Genomic DNA, 21,630 nt, shown 5'->3' with positions numbered 1-21,630 from the left:
CCTTTGCTTTATTGCAAGAGTATTTGCTCTCTGTTTTAGTATTGATTTATTTTATTCAAAGAAAATATTTTTCCTGGATTTGTTAATGTGACCAATTTTTAATGTTTGCTACTGCAGCTCATAGCTATACCACTTTATTGTACACGTGTATCTTTGAGTCTATCCCATTAAACTCAGTTTCAACACCAGACTCCAGCTGTTGATAGAAACCTAGAAGAGCACCTGCAATAATACTCTCTCATGCTCTTCCCTCTATCTTATCAAACAGCAATGTCCTTGAAAAAGAGTCTCAGTTCTTTCTTTCTCAGCTTTGTCTGGTCACAGGGAAATAGAATATTTTCAAGCCTCTAGTTGGCAGTGTTACAAAGTTTCTTTGCTCTCACTTTCCCCCTCCTTTTCCAAGCAAGATATAATAAGAATTAATAAAAAAAGAAAAAGATATTTTAAAAAAGGAAATAACTAAAGGGAGCCTCTAGCCTAAAATATTACAAAATCAAAAAGGAGAAAAAAAATAGATGTAAACGAAAAAACCAGTCCAGTTTCAAAATACAAGATCGTGTGTAGAAAATCCAGCAATGAGAAAAAAAACCATTATTTTGACATTCCTGTTTAAAATCACCGCTTAATCACTTCTGTCAAAACTTTTACAGATTCTTTCTTTTCCTTAGGGTGTCCTTTCAGATCTTAGAATAAAGAAAAAGTTCTCACCAAACCGGCACACTCTCTCTTTCTATTCTCTTCCATTTCGGAGCTGTCCCAACTTCAGCAGCTTTAATGGCTGCCTCTTTGCCGCTGGCAAGAAGAGCTTCTCCTGGATCTACCAGGGACTTTGCGATATCCCTGGGATCGACAGGATGCGCTCTTCACTTTCACCATCTCTTCGGGACGGTTTAGATCCGATAGGACCGTCCAGGAGCAAAGATATCGGCAGCAATCTCAGACCTCCAAGATTGCATGCCGTATCGTCGCGACGCCATTAAACTCAATGGCTTGTTTATAAGGAGAGAAATAGAGCATTATATTTTCATTATCTGATTAGGATTTTAGAATTTTCCAGATGATAACTGATTCTGAATTGCTATTATTATTTGATATTTTTTTGTTATTTTGTATCTATTAACAACTTTTGCCTATGGCAGGGGTGTCAAACTCAAGGCCCGGGGGCCGGATCTGGCCCGTGGGCTGCTTAAATCTGGCCCATAGGGCCATTCTGGAAACAGCAAGGGGCTGGCCCGCAGTGCCTCTGCCAGTGAAAACGGAGCTCAGGAGAGCTGTGTGCGGCTCTCCCAAACTTTATTTTTGCTGGTAGAAGGTTGCAAGAGGCCATTGCAGCTGGAAATAGAGCTCAGGAACTAGTTTTTGCTGGCAGAGTGCTTGGGCCAACCCGGCCCCCAGAGGTCAAACACAACCCTGATGTGGCCCTCAATGAAATCGAGTTTGACACCCCTGGCCTATGGTTTTGAAGTCACTTGCTTGATCTAATGTTCAACTTTCTAGTATTTTGGATTTTGCCTATACACCTCAGGACTCAAAGTGACTAGGTTCTGTTTTTGCCTATAGATTGCTGCTTGGAGAAACTGACTTGTGCATAATATTAACAACCAGTGGGAATAGATTGCATCTGCAATATAAGAGTAAGAGTAAGTAAGTATAGTAAGTATAGGCTTTGACACTGTTGATGAATGTATAGAATTGGGAAAAAATGAACCCAGTGATTGAGAAAAGAACGGGTAGGGAGTGATCAAGTGATCTCCTGGTGAATATCATGTAACATTCATGAAAATGGTAAAATAAGATTGTCCAGTTTTCAGTACAGCAGCATCTATTTGAATATATTTTAATTCACCATAAACACAGTTTTTTCTGCCTGAGAAAATAATGCTGAATGTTTAGGTACAAGAACAAATTTATTTACAAAGGAATAACCACATGGATCCCCCAATAAATTGAGAGAGCATATTCTAAGGAGGAGAGAGAAACTTGTCTGCTTACTTCTAATTATTCCCTTAGAACTTCAAAAAGAAAGAAAGAAAGAAAGAAAGAAAGAAAGAAAGAAAGAAAGAAAGAAAGAAAGAAAGAAAGAAAGAAAGAAAGAAAGAAAGAAAGAAAGAAAGAAAGAAAGAAAAGAAAATGAACTTTCAGCTCCTCTTAGGGCATTTTTTATCTCAAGTTAGTGTATGCCATACTAGCATGCAGAACTATTGTCTTATCTATTCATTCTAAAATTCAGCAGGATGTATGATAGATATAGCTTTGTGTGATTGAGTACTTATTTGCATGATAAAATTTTTCAGCTTATCTGTCATTTATTAAGCAAATCATACCAGGAATGGGAACTGAGAGGATATATGATTTAGAGTGAACAAAGGAGAGAGATGCAGATTAGTGGTGGTATTCAATTTTTTTTACTACCAGTTCTGTGGACGGGGTGGGGTTTGGTGGGCGTGGCAGGGGAAGGATACTGTAAAATCCCCATTCCCTCCCCACTCCACTAACCTGCTTTCCAGCTCCGTTCTGTGCAGAGCAACAAAAGAAGACCCGGCCGATCAGCTTGGACTCCGATCAGCTGGGACTTGAGAGGCAATGAATAGATGGGGGCAGGCCAATCAGAGGTGGTATTTGCTGGTTCTCTGAACTACTCATAATTTCTGCTACCAGTTCTCCAGAACTGGTCAGAACCTGCTAAATACCACCTCTGATGCAGATTCCAACTATGGTCATGGAGACTTACTACTTTTATTCCTAGTTATCAGGACAATTCTTTTTCTCTTTTTTTTGCAATTTGAATTCCTGATTGCCAGTTCTGGTAATCTGGTTCAAGTCTAACACCATTCTATGTTGGCTAGCAGGGTGGCTAGTACACCAACAATATGCTGATCTTTTGCCAAAGCTTAGCTCCAGAAACATGTCCCCCAAAACTGACTTATCTACCAAGGGCTTTAAAAAATCATCCCTCTCAGATTAAGCCTCATATTGCAAAGAGTAGTCTGATGCCTTCACATTCATTCAGCCATGAGTCTGGGATGGAAGAGAAGCAAGATTATACTAAATAAATAAACTAAATCCTAAATAAACAAACACAATGCCCTTTTATAAGTTTCCTAGAGACATTTGATTGCTGTCTCTTGAGAAAAGAATACTAGCTTAGATGGATTCTTTGCTCTGATCTGGTAGGGCTAGTTCTTGAATAACATGCTAAAGGTCATATGAGAAAGCAGTAACTGACAAGGCAATTTGTCTTTAAAGCACAGCAAGATCCTATTATTTTTGCTTCAAAGGACCAGCATACAGTTACTCTGGGATGAGATACTAGAACCTAAATCTTTAACATTTTAAATCCATCCTTAGCCTAGCAAGCAACCAAGTAGCTTTTAATTTTTAAATAACCTATCACAAAGAAGGAAAACAATCCAAACCCTCTTTCAGACACATTTCATGCTGTCCTCTTGTTGCCCTCTAACCTTCCTTATATTTTTCAAAATTCTGTGTTCTTGGGTCTATTAAGATATCATCCTGAGTTTTGTGTTTTAGCTGAGCCCAAAGAACCCAAAACAGCAATCAATAAAGAAGAAAACACACACAACCTCGCTTCTGTGCAGTGGCTTCCCTTCAACAGGTCCAGCCTGGTGGCAGACATTCACTTAATAAGAGGAGAGCGATGAGGCTTTGCTGTGCCTGGCTAGCATTAGCTTGGCTGATCCATTTGTCTTGCTAGAGCTAGAGCTGCAAAATACATTGCTCTTCAATGGTAGCCAGCAAAGGAGCTATAGGCAGCTAAACAAGAGGGTCAGGTGCTTGATGCAAATAGTACATCAGTGTTTATCTGGATGGCTACCAGCAGCAATGGGAAAACTCCATTTTCATTTATTTATTTATATCCTACCTTTATTATTTTTGAAAATAATTCAAGGGGGCAAACATATCCATTATTTTTTTTAGTTTTTCTTTTTTTCTGTTGTTTTTAAGGCAGTTTCAATGTGGCAAGAGCCCTTTTTGCCTATTTTCTCCTGTCCTGAGGCCACCATTTGCAGTCATCCTCTTTTGTTAGAAATTGTGCTGGCAGTTGTTGGGAAAAGCTTGCCTTTTATGCTCCTTAGCCCCATTTCTGATGCACATTTGGTTCAGTTGCAATGGCAGTTTGACTTGATCCAATTCGAGTACTATTGTAGTGAAATGTTGATTCATAATTAGAAAGTTGGGAGTGAAGTAATCTTTCAGGGCTGTGGAAGAGGGCTCCTCCCAACTAGTACTTCCTTTATAAATTGTACTTTTAATAACTGTGGAACACTTCTGTTGCATTTTAAAATGAAAAAAAGTCCACAATGCCAAATAATAACATACAGGCCAATAAATGCTGGAAGAAGAAGAGGAAAAACCCGCAGGTCACCCACTCCCACAAGAAATCCCAGATCTTTAAAGGAAGGAAGGCTAGCTGACTCTTGTGCTTGGGGATACTCCTACATAATACAGGAGCATTTATCTCTTCAATTACTGCACATGACAACCTAAAAATAATTGACTTCTGTAAACATCAAACTGACTGATATCCAGGAGACAAAACTAAAAGTATTAAAAATAAGTAAGGAGGGAGAGAATGGCTTCAAAAGCTAAGTATGCTCAAGGATAAAAATTAAAAATGGAAAGCTCAGAATTTAATCTAGCTTTGGAAGCCTAAAGAGTAAGACTAAATCAGCTTTACTTTCTGCAGTAGCCTAATGCTTGTAATCATATCTTTTTAGCCAGAGGTGGTATTCAGCAGGTTCTGACCAGTTCTGGAGAACCAGTAGTGGAAATTTTGAGTAGTTCAGAGAATCGGCAAATACCACCTCTGACTGGAGATTTTACAGTATCCTTTCCCTGTCATGCTCACAGAATCGGTAGTAAAAAAATTTGATTCCCACTACTGTTTATAGCACTGAGAGCAATGACCAATTCTGCCACAGCAGACAACTTCCTCTGGGATTACAGTTCTCTTCAGGGGTGGGATTCAAAATTCCCAGCAACCAGTTCGCTGCTGGGTGGGTGTGACCATGGTGGGTGTGGCCATGGTGGGTGTGGCCTATCAGAACTTCTGGGAGGGCCATTTTCCACCTTCTCAAGGGTCCAGCGGCTTCCCTCGGGCCTCTGGGAGGGCAAAAATGGCCTCCCCCGGGCTCTGGAGGCCCTCTGGAAGCTGGAAATAGGCCCATTTCCAGACTTCCAGGAGGGCTGTTTTTCAGCCTCTGTGCAGACCCTGCACTTACCTGCATCGAAAATAGGCCGCATAGAGACTCCTGGGAGGGGAGGGGCAGGGTGGGCGGGGTCAGCTGGTTGGTTCAAATACCAGTTTGGTGAACCAGATGCAAATTTAACATCTGGTTCACCTGAACCGGTCCGAACCAGTAGAACCCTACTCCTGGTTCTCTTCCAATTCTGCATCAGTAGTGATAAATTCATTCAGCTGCCCCAATACAAAGATGGTGCAAAATGATCAGGTTTTATCCTTCCATTCCTTCCTAAAGCTGAGTGAAAACACAATTCACACAAAGATATGGTAGCCAGACCTCTATATAAAGAATACTTTGAGCTATTAGTAGCCTTTAATTACATCTTCTAATATATTGATATTTGATTCTAACTGTACATGGCATTTTATCTCTATGATGAAATGAATACAACTGCTCCTTCTGTTCTCAGAATTCTGATCAAGCACAGAAATGCTGCAAATTGTCCTCAACACAGCATGCATTGCAGGGAGTGCGTTTATCTTATTCTAATATGTTAGTAAAAACATTGATATGAAACTATGGCGTCAGATCTGGTATAATTCAAAAGCCTGCATTTTTTTTTCAACAGAATGTGGGTCATGAAATATATTATTTTATTCACCGTGTATATCAGCCTTGCTGTGGAGTTGTTTTCAATAAGTGACAAGTGGAATCCAGTGAGTACATGTGACAAAATGGTACATCAATGCCCATCAGATTTACTTCTCATCCTATCCGCTTTGAGTGCAATTCTGGCAGAAAAAGAAAAGCTTTGTCATGGACCTTTTTAATACTGATGCAGCTGGTATTGAGGTAGGAGGCTGACAAGATAAGACCCTGTGTAATTATATTTAATTAAATACACTCTAATCCAAATTAGTTCATTAATGAGCATCCCACAGTAGCTCTGCTGACTCAGTGAGGAAGATTATAAAAAAATAGATGGGACAGACTGCATAGCAAATTCTGAATAAAGCCAATCTGAAAATTGATGCCTCAGTAAATATACCTTATAATTGGGGTTCATAGGCACTATTACTTTGTAACTTTTATAAGGCACATCTTGTCTCCTTTTAGGTATGCATATATGTATATAAAAATAAAACAAATACAGAAAATGACTTCTTTGAGATACTTATCAGGAAACCCTTTTTTATTTACAAAAGTGATTTCCAAGCTCATTATTTGCATGTACGAAAAAAGTTTGTCCCACTATGTTTACCTTAAGTCCCGTGTAGGATTCCAAGCAGTCAGGTATTTTGTTTACTTTATTAATTGATGAGAGGAGGGTTTCTGATGTTAAGTCCAAAGGATTGGAAATGAAAACCATTATGGGAAGACTTATGTAGGCAAATATCCAGAAGCAGAAGTGAAAGATACAAGAAGCAGTTTTCATAAACCAAAGCAATCAAGAAATACAATTCTAAAGGCAAACAAAGGCCAGGTTTTCAAATCATAGAGGCATCTGGTAAAGAACCAAGGGCCCCAGGTAGATAATAAAACCAAGATGGAAATGCAGGTGGTCAGATCCCAAAATGGAATAAGGATTTACCTAAGGAGTACCTTTTCTGGTAGAGAAAAGCTATTCAGAGAAAAGGAATTTAAAATCTGGTAAAGTATTCAGATAGGAGATAAGATTGAGGCTGCTATTTGGCTAGCACTTTTGTATTTGAATTTTGTATTAGTTTATTAAAAAAAACAAAGAAAATGAAAATAAAAGTAAGAAAGGAAAAAGGAAAAAGTGTAGGGTACTGGGGGGAAAGAAAGAAAAAGCATTGACTTCCAACTCTTTTTAGCACAGTAGAATAAAAAATACAGCCTCAACCTTTTGCTTTTAATAATAATATTTACTAGTCATTTCTCTAACAACAAACCTGTCTAAATCAGCAAAACCCAAAATCAAAGTTTCATTTCCCCCCACCTCAAACACAAAGTCCGGAAGCGATTTGGCTTTTGAAAGACACACTATTTAGCTTCCAACTGCTGCAGAGGAAGTGCATGACTGCAGATAAATTTGTTGCATTTGCCTGGGGTAGCACAATGAGTGAGGGCAGAGTGGCAGGTGTAAATAGGATGGAAGGAACACTGCAGGTGGCTTCATGGTTAACTAAAATGTCACTTAAAACCAGAGTTTCTTGGACAGATGGTGGCTCTGTAAGTTAAATAAATAAATCATCTATTGGGAATTCTTCATGTTAACCTTGTAGGTGGGAGAGAGGAACTAGTTAAAGAAGTAAGAAGGAACAACATCAAGAGAAATAACAATAGTAACTCTGAAAAAGACAGAAAAAAATATATTTTATGGGAGACATTTCTACTTTATCAAAGTGTTGGCTTGACAAGAAACCAAGAGAGAATATTCAGTGCAGTTCTGGCTTTAACACTGAGAATGAAATTCTTGTGGGGAAATAATCTAGAATAAATCTGTCCCACACTTTACTTCTAATGTTCATCCTAATCTGGATATTCTTGTCTTGTAGACAGATTTCAAAACTTTAATCCTTAAGCAATTAAAATGAGTCCTGCTTAAATCAGACTGAAATTTTCAAAGTGACAAATAATTTATATTATCTTTAATGGCTCCAACTTTAGAATTATGCAATCTTTTTTAAACAAAACTCAGAGCACTTGTTAGGCTTTATTAATCAGTTGTTGGTGAGATATGATTTAGAAACCAACAAGTTTAAGTTAAATTTATAATAAATTTTGTTAAAGATTATATGATTAAATGGATTCAAAAATTAAACAGAATAATGGATAGGCAACTATGGGAAATGGAAAATATTAAATTTACAGAAAAAATGACATTTAGAGAAAACTGGCTTAAGATGCTTTACTGATGGTACATCACTATCAGTTGGTAACACTGGTAATTGATCAGTGTTAGAAATGATTAGGTGAAAATTCTTCTGTATTTGGAAAAATATTGTAAAGGTCAGCAATTATGGGAAATGATTTATAATAGCATGAAGCAAATTCTAAAAGTTGAATCCCCTTTCCAACCCCCTTTCCAACTATCATTCTATTAAATTTTACTAAACTATGTATTTTTACAGAGTATATTGAAGAAATATATGCTAAAAGCTGATATTCTGTAGTTTAAATTGGGAAATACATACAATTCTTTCAGCAGAAAGATTGACAGTTCAACTGTGGGAGTATGTCTCAATGCAAAGAACAAACTTGTATTTAAAATAATAATAATCTAATATAGCATTTAATTTAAAATTAAGCTACAGTATTTTGGTTTTGAGATTAGATTGACCCCAACCAAAGACTGAACCCTACCAGCCTTTCACAAAGCATGGGAAACCTGGACGTCCTCTGGAACTGTTGCCTTACCAACTGCTTTGGATTTATTCTTGGTGTTCTTTGTAGGTTTTATGTTTTGTTGATATTCTTTTAATGTGTTATGAGCTGCCCAGAGTTACATTTGTGAGGTGGGCAGCCATATAAATGGATTAAATACATAGAACACAAAATAAAGTTTTGGGTTATAATTGTCTTCATGGATTTGTAACACATCCAAAATTTGAGTGTCTCTTAACCTGAGGTTTTAATTTTAAACCAAGGAGTTAAATAAGATTAGATGTTTTATTGACCAGATAAGAGTGTATTGTTCATTTTAACTTATATTTCATATAATGTTGATTAGTATTGATTTTTTTTTCTTCTGTTCAATAGAGTTTGATTTTAGAGACTGCTTAGAAAAATCCCTGCAATTTTTTTGGCAAGGTTTTTAGAAGTGGTTTGCCACTACCTCCTTGCTGGGACTGAGAGAAAGTGACCAGCCCCAGGTCACCCAGCTCATGGTGTGACTAGAATCTACAGTCTCCCTGTTTCTAGCCTAATACCTTAACCACTACACTAGATTGGTTCTTATGATTAGTTCTCAGGATTGTTGATGCTCTTATATTAATTTGATTTAATGATAATCTGTAATTTTAAAATTACATAGGTGGTTTAACATACATAGAAGTAAATTATATCATTCTGGTGAAGATCCAGGAAGATAAATTGCCCAAGAATTTGAACTGAATATGTAGTTATTATATAAATTTCTTGTTTATATATTTTGCACTTTTCTTAATTTTTTTTTGTTTATCATTTAAAAATATTTTTGATTGGTCAATTTAATTTTTAAACTGTTTAGAAGAATACTAGGGGAGGGGAGGATTGGTTTATTTCAGAAATCAGAATTGGATTGATAAAACTACTAAAGTTTATTTAGATACTAATCCACGGAACTGAGCTTTTACTCATTGTAACTGATCATAAAGGAGGAACCAGTAAAGTCATGTATAAAATTCAGGTAATTATGGTATGGAAATATCTCCAGTTGATAAGGAAAGCAGAATTCTATGTGCTGCTACGATTCTCCAGCATCTACACTCCCACTTTGCAGTCACAAGGCAGAAGGCCCTCCTGAGACAAAAGTAAACTAGGATCTACTTTTCAATAAACATGCAAAGTATTATGCTGCATATTCTGCAATCATGAGTCAGATAAGTACACTATGAACAAGCTTAATAATGCATTTTTATGACTATTAATATTACATATTTTAATATTTGGGATTTTTTTTTACATTTTAAGCAAAAGCCTTGTTCCATGGCAATATGTAATATGTAGTATATGTAAAACTTTATTTATTCTAGATTAGAGTAGGTATACTTTTCAAATTGCAGAACATTCTATGAGCATAGAGGAAGGTAGACAAATACAAGAAAATACTGGCGTCAGATCCACCAACTTTGGCTTGGTGCCTTGCTGGCAGTTTGCCATCAATTGGGGAAGGGAGGGGGAACAAATGGACAATAAAGCTGTATACTTTTATGATGGGAAATTAGGAGGGGGATTGACAGTTGAAAGAGAACAGAGCTTTTTGGAATCCGGTTCATGCTGGTGTGCTGGCAGCTTCAAGGCTATTTACCCTGAGGGTGGAATTTCAGCAGCTCAAACACCTCAGTGTTTCCCAAAACATCTCAATGGTGCCGGATTGACTACACACAGTGGACCATACGAGGAGGGCTAGGGGGAACCAAAGGGTTAGTTCTGAATTGGTGCACAGGAATTTTAGAGAAACTCTGCTTAACTCTACTGCATCTTTTAGCAAAAGTGCCTTTTCGCTTCAACCAAATGGAGTTGAGAGTTTTACTTCCCTGGGAAATCAGACTGGGGCAGATCTGACGACCGGTGATAAGAATCAGTAGGAAGGGATATGAAAGACAACCTCAGACATAAATGTCTGCAGGGGAGTCAAAGATGGTGGTTATACCCTTGTGATTGAAGCTGCCAGCTCCATTTCAATGTGTCTTGTGATAGATATAAAAAGGATGTGGCTTCAATTGCAAGGCTTTTGCCACCATCTTGAATTTTTTGACTGGAGACATGCCTGACTTGGAAAATGCCAGAATTCAAAATGGACCAATCATCAAACTGATGTTTTAGCAGTAGTCAACTTCCATACTTTATTTTTTAAAGTTTTGCTAGGAACAATACATTGTGCCAGCTAGCCATAGGTGTGGTGATATATAATCTGTTTGCCTTTGTGACTAATTGCCTCCACAGTGAAGCTAAAAATCATGATTTTGGACATTTTTTCCTTGTACTTTTCAGTCTCTCAAGATGGCTGGCCAGACAATGAGGAACCTCTCAATGTAGTAGAAAAAATAGCCTATAGTTGCTCCACTGATCTCCCAAGCCAGCCAAGGGTCCGTCATGACACTTTTTCTATACAAGAAACTCACTGCACCAAATCTAGAAGTCCTGACTACTTTCATTTGCACGTTGGATCTGTTTTTTGACACCTAGACCATTCATTCATTTGTCTGTATCAGTTCAGTATCTGTGTCATCTTGTAAATCAATACAAGGCCCTAGCCAATCTATTTTTGCAGAATTGCCCTTGTTAGATTTTCTACTTTGCTCGTTTAATTAATTAAGTGAATAACCATGAAGATTAAAAATCTGTCCTTTTAGGAAGAAGTTAAAGGTGTTTTTTTAAATAGTTAATTAGCTCAAGGTCCATGAATTAATGCAGTTATGTATGGCTAGCATGTATGGCTAGCAAGTGTAGTCAATGAAATGAAAGGTAGACACTGTGCTTTCTTTCTTTATATCACAGCCATACAACAGATCTATACTTTTGTTTCTCACTCATGTTATAGATTAACCTAAATCTGGAGATCTGTGGAGAAGGTTTCCAGAACTCAAGATAAAGCCAGGTAAAAGGGCAAATCTTAGAGACTATTTTCTTTATTCCTTCATCCCTTGGAATGCTCACTCTGAGGCTGGGATAATTAGCAAGAAGAAAATTAATGTTTGTATTTGCATCCATTGGTGAGGAAGGGATTACAAGAGAGTAAGCAGGAGCACGGTGAGGAATATACATCAAAAACAGTTCTGTATGGAATCTAATAAAGAAGGTAGTTTTCCAGGTGGGAGGGGTTTAACTACAGAGGAATAAGAGGCAACTCCTAATACCTTTCCTAATACATCACAGGATATATTGTAGATGCTGGTAGTAGGATTTTCAGTGTGGCAAGATTTTGTCTATAGACATGAAACAATAAAGAAATCAGTTTGGAAGGATCTGAATTATTTTTCTCCTGACAAATCATTGACTACCAATAGGTATGCATTTCCTTGCCAAGAGTTTTCTAGGGCCTTGTAAATAATTTGAGATGAGTGTTGTTGTGTATGTGTGTAGATATTAGGGGCATTCACTGTAATTATTGGATTGCATGGGACACATAAAGGATTTAAAAAACTCTTGTCAGATGGGATATAAATCAATTGGTAACCATCCGAGAGTGTGAAATTTCTGCAAAGGAAAATGGCTACCTAATGACCATAACAGTACATCTTCTACCCAACTTCAAATCAATTTAATTTAAACCTAGTCATGCTTATTACAGATGCACAAGTAGGGCATATAATTAATATAGCATTTGGACAGGCTGCACATGATATAAAGCTATAGCTCATTCTTTTCCTAAACATCTACTAATCATTTATCTACCTTTTAAAAATGTTTTAATAACTAAGAATTTAATTATTTAAATGGTGGGTTTTATTTAACATGAAGGTCCAACATTCTATACCTTGCTTTAGAGTAATTTGTTTTAATCTCAGCATCTTTAAGATATGTGGACCATTTCCTACAATTCCCAATCCAGCATGTTGCCAGAGGAATTGTGGAAGTTGAGATCCCCACATCTTAAAATTGCTGAGGTAGAAAAACACTTATGTAAAGCCACATTTAGAGAGTTATGTTTATATTGCAGTGGGTTTTCTTCCAAGGTTTCTTGAAAATATTGGAGGATAGAGGCATGGGCATTGCTTGCTTCCATAATTATTTCCATGTTTTATTTATAAAGAAATATGTGTGGCAGATTGTTTTAAGCTCCTGGTTTAAATCCCAGTTCTTAAGGTGCAGACTCCTTTAGAAGGATGGATATTGAGGTATCAGTCCAACCCTTTGCTGACTCCTGACCCTTCTGATTTGATTTTTCTATAATTCCTGCAAGTGAGCATTGTCAGGTTCAAGCTTCAGAGCCAAACCACAATTAATCTACCAGGAAAAAACATTTCAGTTCCTATATGTTTATTTATAACCCTCATCCACATCCTGATTCACATGATATCCATTATATCTCAGATGTGAAAATGATTCTCCCACTTTGAAAGCATTTTAAGGAGAATTAAGTCCATCAGAAATAAGGAGGTAGGGGATTAATTTACTTGAGAGATACAGGAGGAAATCTGCAGAAATTCCTTACAACTAAACTATGGTTTCATTATAATGTCCTAACTAGGTCTCTCTGTGTATATTTCTACATTTAAATAGAAATTAAGGGTAGTAGGTCTGTTAAAACATATGTTATTTCCTCAACAGTTTTATCTGGATATTTATTTATTTTGTCAAGCAATTGTAAGATAACAGGTATAAGTATAAACATAGTTATGGATACTTGAAATGGACACATATGAGAAAAATAAAAAAGAAACAAGGGATGGTAGGCATGTTGGTGCACTTATGCACGCCCCTACAGACCTCTTTGGAAAGGGTTGAGGTCAATAGTAGACAGTCTAAGGTTAAAGTTTTTGGGGGTTTGGGGAAGAAACCACAGAGTCAGGTAGAGTATCCCAGACATTGACCACTCTGTTGCTGAAGTCGTATTTCCTGCAATCAAGTTTGGTGTGGTTTACCTTGAGTTTGTATCTATTGTGTGCTCTTGTATTGTTATGGTTGAAGCTGAAGTATTCGTTGACTGGTAGGACATTGCAATGTATAATTTTATATACTATACTTAAATCGGACCGAAGGTGGTTTAGTTCTAGGTTTTCTAGGTCTAGAATTTCAAGTCTGGTGGGATAAGGTATTCTGCAATGAGTAGAGGAGTGGAGAACTCTTCTTGTGAAATATTTCTGGACTTTCTCAACTGTGTTAATATCAGATACATAATGCAGGCTCCAGACTGATGAGCTGTATTCAAGCATTGGTCTAGCAAATGTTTTGTATGCTCTCGTTAGTAGTGTGATATTACCAGAGAAAAAGCTACATAGGATTAGGTTAACAACTCTTAATACCTTCTTGGCTATGTAGTTACAGTGGGCTCTAGCACTTAGATCATTAGGGATGAGAACTCCAAGATCCTTGACAGAGTTTGGATCATCAACAAGGTCTTGACTATTCAGCTTGATTTTATTTTCTGATTTTCTTTTTGCCAATATGTAAGACAGAGCATTTATTTGTTAAGATTTGAAATTGCCATTTGTTTGACCATTCTGATACATAGTCAAGGTCTTTTTGGAGGGTAGCAGTATTGTCTGGTGTTGAACAGTTTTACATCATCAGCGAAGAGAACACAGTTGTTCTTAATATGATCACAGAGGTCATTTATGTAGAGTATGAAGAGAGTTGGTCCTAGAACACTGCCCTGGGGGACACCACTATTGACAGGTACAGAATTTGATAGGATGCTCCCAATTTTGACCATTTGTTGTCTGTTTGACAGGAATGCTTCTATCCAGTTATGGAGGTGTGCAGAGATACCATAAGATTTTAGTTTTAGGAGTAGTTTGTCATTTATCACTGAATCAAAGGCTTTACAGAAGTCTATGTAGATTGCATCTATTGCTTTGCCCTGATCGAGTTGTGTAGTTCATATGTTTCTGCAGTGTAAGAGTTGCAGATTACATGATAGTTTTTTCCTGAAACCAAATTGTTTATTAAAGAGTAGGTTGTTTGTCTCTAAGTGGAGGATAATGGATTGGTTAATAATTGATTCCATGACTTTACAGGTGATGCAGCATAAAGAGATTGGTCTGTAATTTTCAACTAGGCTGAGGTCTCCCTTTTTGAAGATGGGGATGACCATGGCTTGAAACCATAGGTTTGGCAAGGAGCTAGTCCTGAAATATTTTTCAAAGATTGTGCTTAGAGGTTCGGCTATGGCAGTGGAAAGCTTTTTTAAGAAGTAGGCACATATTCCATCCGGTCCAATAGATAGAGACAGTTTTAGATTGCATAGTGCTTTTTCAACATTGTCTTCTGTGAAATCGATATGTATTGGATCATTGTAGTTGTCTGTGGTTCGACTAGGAAATACTGGGCATGATCCATTGCTGTTTACAAATACTGAGCCAAAGAATGTGTTAAAGAGGTTGGCTTTAATGGTGTCGTGATTGCAGTCTTTACTATTTGGTCCTTTCAGGGGTGGGATGGACCTTGAATCTTTTAGTTTGTTGTTTACAAAATTGTAGAAAGCATGGGTAGAATTGGTGCGTAGAAGGTTTTCTTCTTGTTTAATGTGATAATTGGTGCATTCAGTCTTTATCTGGTGGCATAAATTTTTGTATTGACTTTTGAAGTTGGCAACGTGACCAGATTTGTTTTTCCGCCAAAGTGATTTCTTTTTGGATTGAAGTTTCCTTATTGTTATGGGTAATTTGTTTTTGGGGTTTTTTTGGTTTTGGGAGTTGTTATTGGTACATATAGTTTGATGACTCTTTTGACTTCAAGTAAAAATATGTTGTAATGGTCTTCAACAGTATTGCATCCAGTGAATAAAAATTGCCAATCAAGGGATAAGAGATTGTTGTTTATAAGATCATAATTGCCTTTTTTGAAGTTATAATTGAGGATTCCATCATTGTGATGATTTTTGTGTGGATGTATGTTGAGACAAAAGTCAATCATGTTGTGGGCACTGTTGGAAAAGGGTTCTGTAATTTGTATTCCATAAATTGAATTCAAACTATTGCAGAAGATGAGATCGAGGCAGTTATTAAGTCTAGTATTGTTGGTTACTAGTTGTTCTAATCCCAGATTTATTACAGCATTGTAGAAGGTTGCATGTGTGGGTTCAGTTGTACATTTGTTAAGGGTCCAGTTAATATGAGGTAGTTTGAAGTCACCAAGAAAGATAAAAACGTGTGGGCAGGATGCTGCCCATGTTAGTAGTGTATTTAGCTTGTTTGCATGTTGATATCATAATTGGGGGCTCTGTAACATAGTAAGAACTGAAATGTGATATTTAAGGATAGTTCACAGACAATGGTCTGAGGAAGAGCAAGCTTCTGGGTAACTTGGATGTTTTTTAGATGTAAGGACTTTTTATAGAAGATAGCAACACCACCTCCTCTACGGATTTCACGATCTGATCGGTAAACATGATAGTCTCTTACTGTGGTGATGGAATCAGGGGGAGATGTGTTGAGTCATGTTTCACAGACAAATATGTCAAATTTAGCTGTATTTAGTAAGAGGAGAAATTCAGGTATTTTATTCACAAGGCTTCTTGCATTGAGTAGCTTGCATTTAAGGCCAGCTGTAGTTGGAATTGAGGTAGTTGGGGGCGTGCATGCCTAGTCTTGGGTGATGGTGGATTGGTTGAAGTGGGGTTGGGTCATATACTGAGGAATATCTTGAATCCTTTAATTAGTATGCACCATCATCTAACAGTACTTTTTAGTGGTAGAATAGAAGTGTGCACAAAGAATAAAATTTATGAACATTTATTCTATGTCTATTGATGATGCAACAAAAATTGATTTAAAATGTCAAAAACTAGATATTGAACATAACTATGTGGGGCGTTCACTAGTACATGATTTGCTTAAGATTGCTGTCCTAATCATTAGAAAAATTACCCCAGGCTTAATATATGTTCAGAGATTAGAAATAGGAAATTTGTAAAATATTTTTGGACAGTTCTATACTTCCCAAAATCGGGAAAAATGAAGTACAGTAATATTTCTACATAGTTAGAAAGAATATTTTCTGCCAAAAATTGGCTGAAAAATTGTTGAGGTACACCTTGCCAAGAAATTTGGAATAATAATGTCTTGACAAGAGATGAGTCTTTATCTTCTGTAGCTAATTTTTCAAGAAGGAGGTCAAAATAATGTTTGGATATATTTAAAAGATGGAACATCTAGAACTAAAGTACTGCAGAAGAAAAGATATTTTAACATAGATTAAGACAAATACTCTTTTTTCATTTATTGAAAACATGATAGATGGTAACGTTAAATGCATTTTAAATGCATTTTTAAAAATAAGTAGTTAAACCCATTCCATGAATGACCTTATCCCCATGGCAACCATTTGCTGAACTGTCACACTTTCATGACAATCAGTATGAGTGACAGCCTTGACAGTTCCAGATATAATCATAAGGCTACATTGCTGTGCTGCTCCTTTTAGACAGGCTATCAACCTAATATTTGAATTCCTTTTTAAACCAGTGTTTAAAATATAACATTAATTGACTACTGTTACAAAAGGTATCTATCAGAGACTTCTGGGAAAGCAATGGTGAACTAATGGCTTCACTTTTAGCAAAGCAGATGATCATGATGTAAAGTGCACCCAGAGAAGGAATCATCTCCCCAACTTCCTCTTCAGATGAAGGAAAGAGGCTTGGGATCCTTAAAGACACTCCCTGTGATGGGACCATAAAAACCTGGCAGGTTTTAGCATTCTGGCTGTCACAAAAGAAAGTTGTGTCCAAGCTGCAGTTCAGAGCTGTTCAAACAGATGTTGAGTTCACCCACTTTCCCTCTTAGCTACTTTTACTGGAAATGGCTTATAAATTGCTTTTTGGACATTAAGAACCTCCAAAAAGACAAGTTTTATTACACCAGGTGATTTCCCTCCCTATCAGTTAAAGAAGATTGATGTAAGTCAAAAACTTAAAGAAAAAGTTTTGAATTAGAAATAAGCAATGAAAGGGTAGAATGTTGATTTTGGAAAGTATTTAATGGACTAAGTGGCCAGATAAACTTGAAACAAGATATTTGAAGAAGTTATAGGAATGTTTCCTGTAGTTTATTTAAAATTTCACTAAAATATATCAAGAGTTGAGCCTTGGGAAAATGTTCTGAATGAGAGAAAAACATGATAAGAAGATACCTTTAAGGCTGGGACAATTAAAAAGGAGAAGACTCACTAATACAGAATGGAGAAAAATATTTTAATACTGGAAGAATGTAAGCATATTTGGCAATAATGTGCCCAGAATCTATTCTTTAGACTATCTAATACAATAAAAATGGGCTTAAGAAAACAGATAGAAGATGATGTAATTGAAAATTAGGCTATTTTGGATGTGGATTTGAAACTGAAGGAAACAACAATACTGACAAAGATGTATAGGATCTGCAAATGAAACCAACAAAGGTTTTAATAGTTAAATGGGACATGCAAATAATAAACCAGAAGAGTGACTTGGATATGTGGAACTCAGAAAAGTGATTTGAACAATTTTCTTTCTTTGGATTTATGAAAGAAATGTGTTGTACTTACAAAGAAATTCCTAAGAAAAGGAAGTCAGCTTCTAGGCATTACCGAAGAGGAATTGTCAAGATTTTTAAAACAAACAAGTTTATAAAATTGGCTTATTTGATCAAGACTAAAGTTTACATGTAATCCAGGAGATTACAAAGATTATGTATATAAATATGTCTGAGCCAAAAAAGGTTCCTCTATGTATTTCCATTCTAATTAATTCCCAGAAATAGATTCAGAATGTGAACTCTTTCTTAACCAATCTTGATGGTATCTTTTATGTACACTGAGAGTATTTACACCAAGACAAATTCCTTGTGTGTCCAATCACACTTGGCCAATAAAGAATTTCATTCTATTCTATTCTAGTGGTATCTGGTATCAGCAAATTATATCTAGGCAGACAGTTCTGTGTCTCTGAAATAAGTTTGACAGAGATGGAGTGAACAGTAAAAATTCTCAAGCTAATTGAAAAATACTTTGATGCATTAGTTCTGTTCTTCAAAATGGCCCTACTTCCAGCAATGTTGGTACCAAATAGAAGTACAGAACTGTATTTCCTTCCGCTTGATCCCTGAGTTCACTAGGGATATTAGATTGCATCTCCAGATCTCCCATATAATGCAATACAAGTACAATTAATCTAGGTCTCCAAAACGGAAAAACTTGGACAGAAAAATAGTACTTTTAGATAGTACAGTATATGCTATCATATAAGATAATGGATTCTCAATATTTGAAAGCTTTCAAGCAAAAAGCTAGACAACAATCTAGTGAGAAAGCTTTTAGTAGAGTGTACAGCATGTAGTCTAGTATCCACTGATTCAATAGGAGAAGAGTATCCATTTGCCTCATATCTTCATTTAATAGTACCCATCCCAAGTATTTCTTTCCTCTACAGTCCATCAGGATCTGGCCAAAAAACCCCAACCAGCTGTTAGACAAAGTTCACCTATTTTGAAAAACAGTCAAAATGCATCTAGTTCTAGTCCTCCTATGCAATTAATAGTGTCAGATACATTCTAGGCACATATTAAACAGGGATATGTAACCTCTCTTGAAAAATATTACTGTCTTACTTCTCCTCAGAATGTTCCTATTCAACCTGCATTTTGCTTTAGCAAAATTCATTGAAAACCCCAACATTAAAGGCAATCAAGTGCATGCCATACCATTTGAAAAAGACTGTGCAGAAATTTAGCAGAGAAGTGGGGAAAGCAGTTAACAAAATCAAATGAAAAGCCCAAAGAATTTCAAGCAGGCAGAATAAAATAATGGAATGGCTAATATCACCAGTTGCATTTCAGGAAGGGTGGAGAGGGCAATGACCTAAGACCCAAACAGAAAAATTGGGTGACTTATTCAAGAAAGTGTTGTTTGGCAACAGTGCAATGAAGGAGGTTAGAAGGCGGGATCACTCACCACATATCAAAGCCAGGCTTCCTTAACAGAACTGGGAGTATCAACATATAGATTCTTTAAATAAGGTTTGTTATTGGTACTGTTCTGTTCTGTTCTGTTCTATTCTATTCTATTTATTTATTTATTTGATTTGTCAATCGCTTACAAGGTAGTAGGTATAGGTATAAACATGAGTAAGAATACAGGAAATAGGTATGAATAAATGGGGACAATAGGATAGGGATGGGAGGCACGATGGAGCACTTATGCATGCCCCTTACAGACCTCTTAGAAATGGAGTGAGGTCAATCGTGGTTAGTTTGAGGTTAAAGAAGTGGGGTTTTCCTATTCTATTTGCTTTTCTATCTGTTTGCCTTCCAGTGCCCCTCATTTTGATGGGTGGCCATATAAATTGGACAAATAAATACATTTTCATGAATGCTAGATAAGGAGTGGGTAGCTGACAAGTGATAACCTTCTAGAAAACATGGTGGCCATATTTACAACATATTTAAACTAGTTAAAGTATGTGGTATGAACACTAATGAAGCAATGAATGGTTACTTTTTAATTCAAAATTGCCCTGGTTTTATTTGGGGTTACACTATAATGGATGTGTGCATGTGTACATTCATACAACAAAATGTGGGAATTTGCCCAATTCTACTCCATTTGATCACTCAAAAAAAAAAAAAAAAGGTATTGAGATATAGACCCTGATCATTAAATAATTCATGACTAAGTCCTGGTATAATTCACCTAATTGGCTGTAGTGTCCAGTCATGCCTCCTACTATCTGCTGAGCCAATAAGGATGGGTCAAATTATGTAAAAAGTCTTGCCAGGAAGCTCCTTGTTAGCTTCTTGTGATGAAAAGCACTTCCTAGAGACAGTGGAAAGAGATTCTGTATTCCTCAAATGGCATTTTTTTAAAAACAAATAAATATGATCATTTTTATACCATAACCCTCAGATATTGGGTATCAACCAGCAGCTCGGCATTTAACAAACCACATTCCTTTCCCCATCTAGGCACCATAATTGTAATTCTGTCACCTCGACCACATTATTTACACTGTGGCTTTGCAGCGAATCACACCAGTGTATCACAGGAAACTGATCTCTTGTCACAATAAAAAACCATTCATAATCTTGGAAGTAAAAGAATAGAAATAAGAATTTACTGAAGCCTCTTGAGAGTTTTTGTTCGTGGTGACTCACTATATTTAATAAATACTTTAATTGTTGTGCTGATAGAGCAAGCAAATTAGACTAGCTTAAAAAGAGATTGAATTAGCCTTATACAATAGCTACAGTATAAAATATTTTGACAATTTTATTATCCTAGAAAAAAGATCTGACAGTGCCAGGCTGCTGGATAAAAGCAAAGGCTGGCATACCAGAATGGATCCTCTACAGACAAGCTCATTATTATTACAGTATTATACACAATAATGTGAAATCACAGCTGTCATTTCTTCAACTGGTGTAGGCCTTTATGTGCATTGAGTTCTTCCCAAGAACTTAGGGCAAGGGTGTCAAACTCACCATGTCACGTTGATGTCACATGATGTATCATGACATCTTTTTGCCTTTGTGGAGCTGGGGTGGACATGGCCTGTGCATGACGCGTTGGCCTGCAGGCCACCAGTTTGACATCCCTGATTTAGGGGATCCCTGTCAAATGTTGTGGATCCAAGCAGTGTAGCCTTTTGTAATTGACAGATGGAAATTTTGTCAATGTGCAGATTTTCTAAGTGCTGTTCAAGATTTTTGGGTAGTTAATATGATTGGTGTAACAATGGATTTCTTTTCCCATAAATGTTCAACTTCAGACTCCAAGTCCCAGTATTTCACATTTTTTTTTTCCAATTGTTTTTCCTCAATTACCTGGTGTAGCAACATCAATGAGCTGGATTTTCTTCTTTTCAATAAACATAGTCCTCAATTTTCAACAGTTCATTTAGTGACCATACAAAGTTATAATAGCACTGAATAAGCGCATAAGCGCACCAACGTGCCTACCGTCCCTGTCCTATTGTTTCTCTATTCTTTTATTTTTCTTATATGTACCCATCTCATGTATTCACAACTATGTATACACTTATACTTATTATCTTGTAAACAATTGACAAATCAAATAAATAAAAATAAAATAAAATAAATAAAAATAAATGAAAAAAGTG

At 36.5% G+C, this 21,630-nt stretch overlaps 1 protein-coding gene across 3 annotated transcripts in view; it reads right to left on the bottom strand.

The window, feature by feature from the left end:
* TNR (tenascin R) overlaps positions 1-21,630 on the bottom strand; it is a 481,637-nt gene that overhangs the window by 312,700 nt on the left and 147,307 nt on the right. The gene's annotated exons all lie outside the window — the stretch shown is intronic.

This window comes from Notechis scutatus, chromosome 3 (genome assembly GCF_049901735.1).
Source record: "Notechis scutatus isolate UNSWTSFEM ecotype Mainland chromosome 3, rNotScu1.2, whole genome shotgun sequence".
NCBI classification, from domain to species: Eukaryota; Metazoa; Chordata; class Lepidosauria; order Squamata; family Elapidae; genus Notechis; species Notechis scutatus.
The sequence above is the reverse complement of the archived record's forward strand: the minus strand, read 5'-3'. Positions and strand labels throughout refer to the sequence as shown.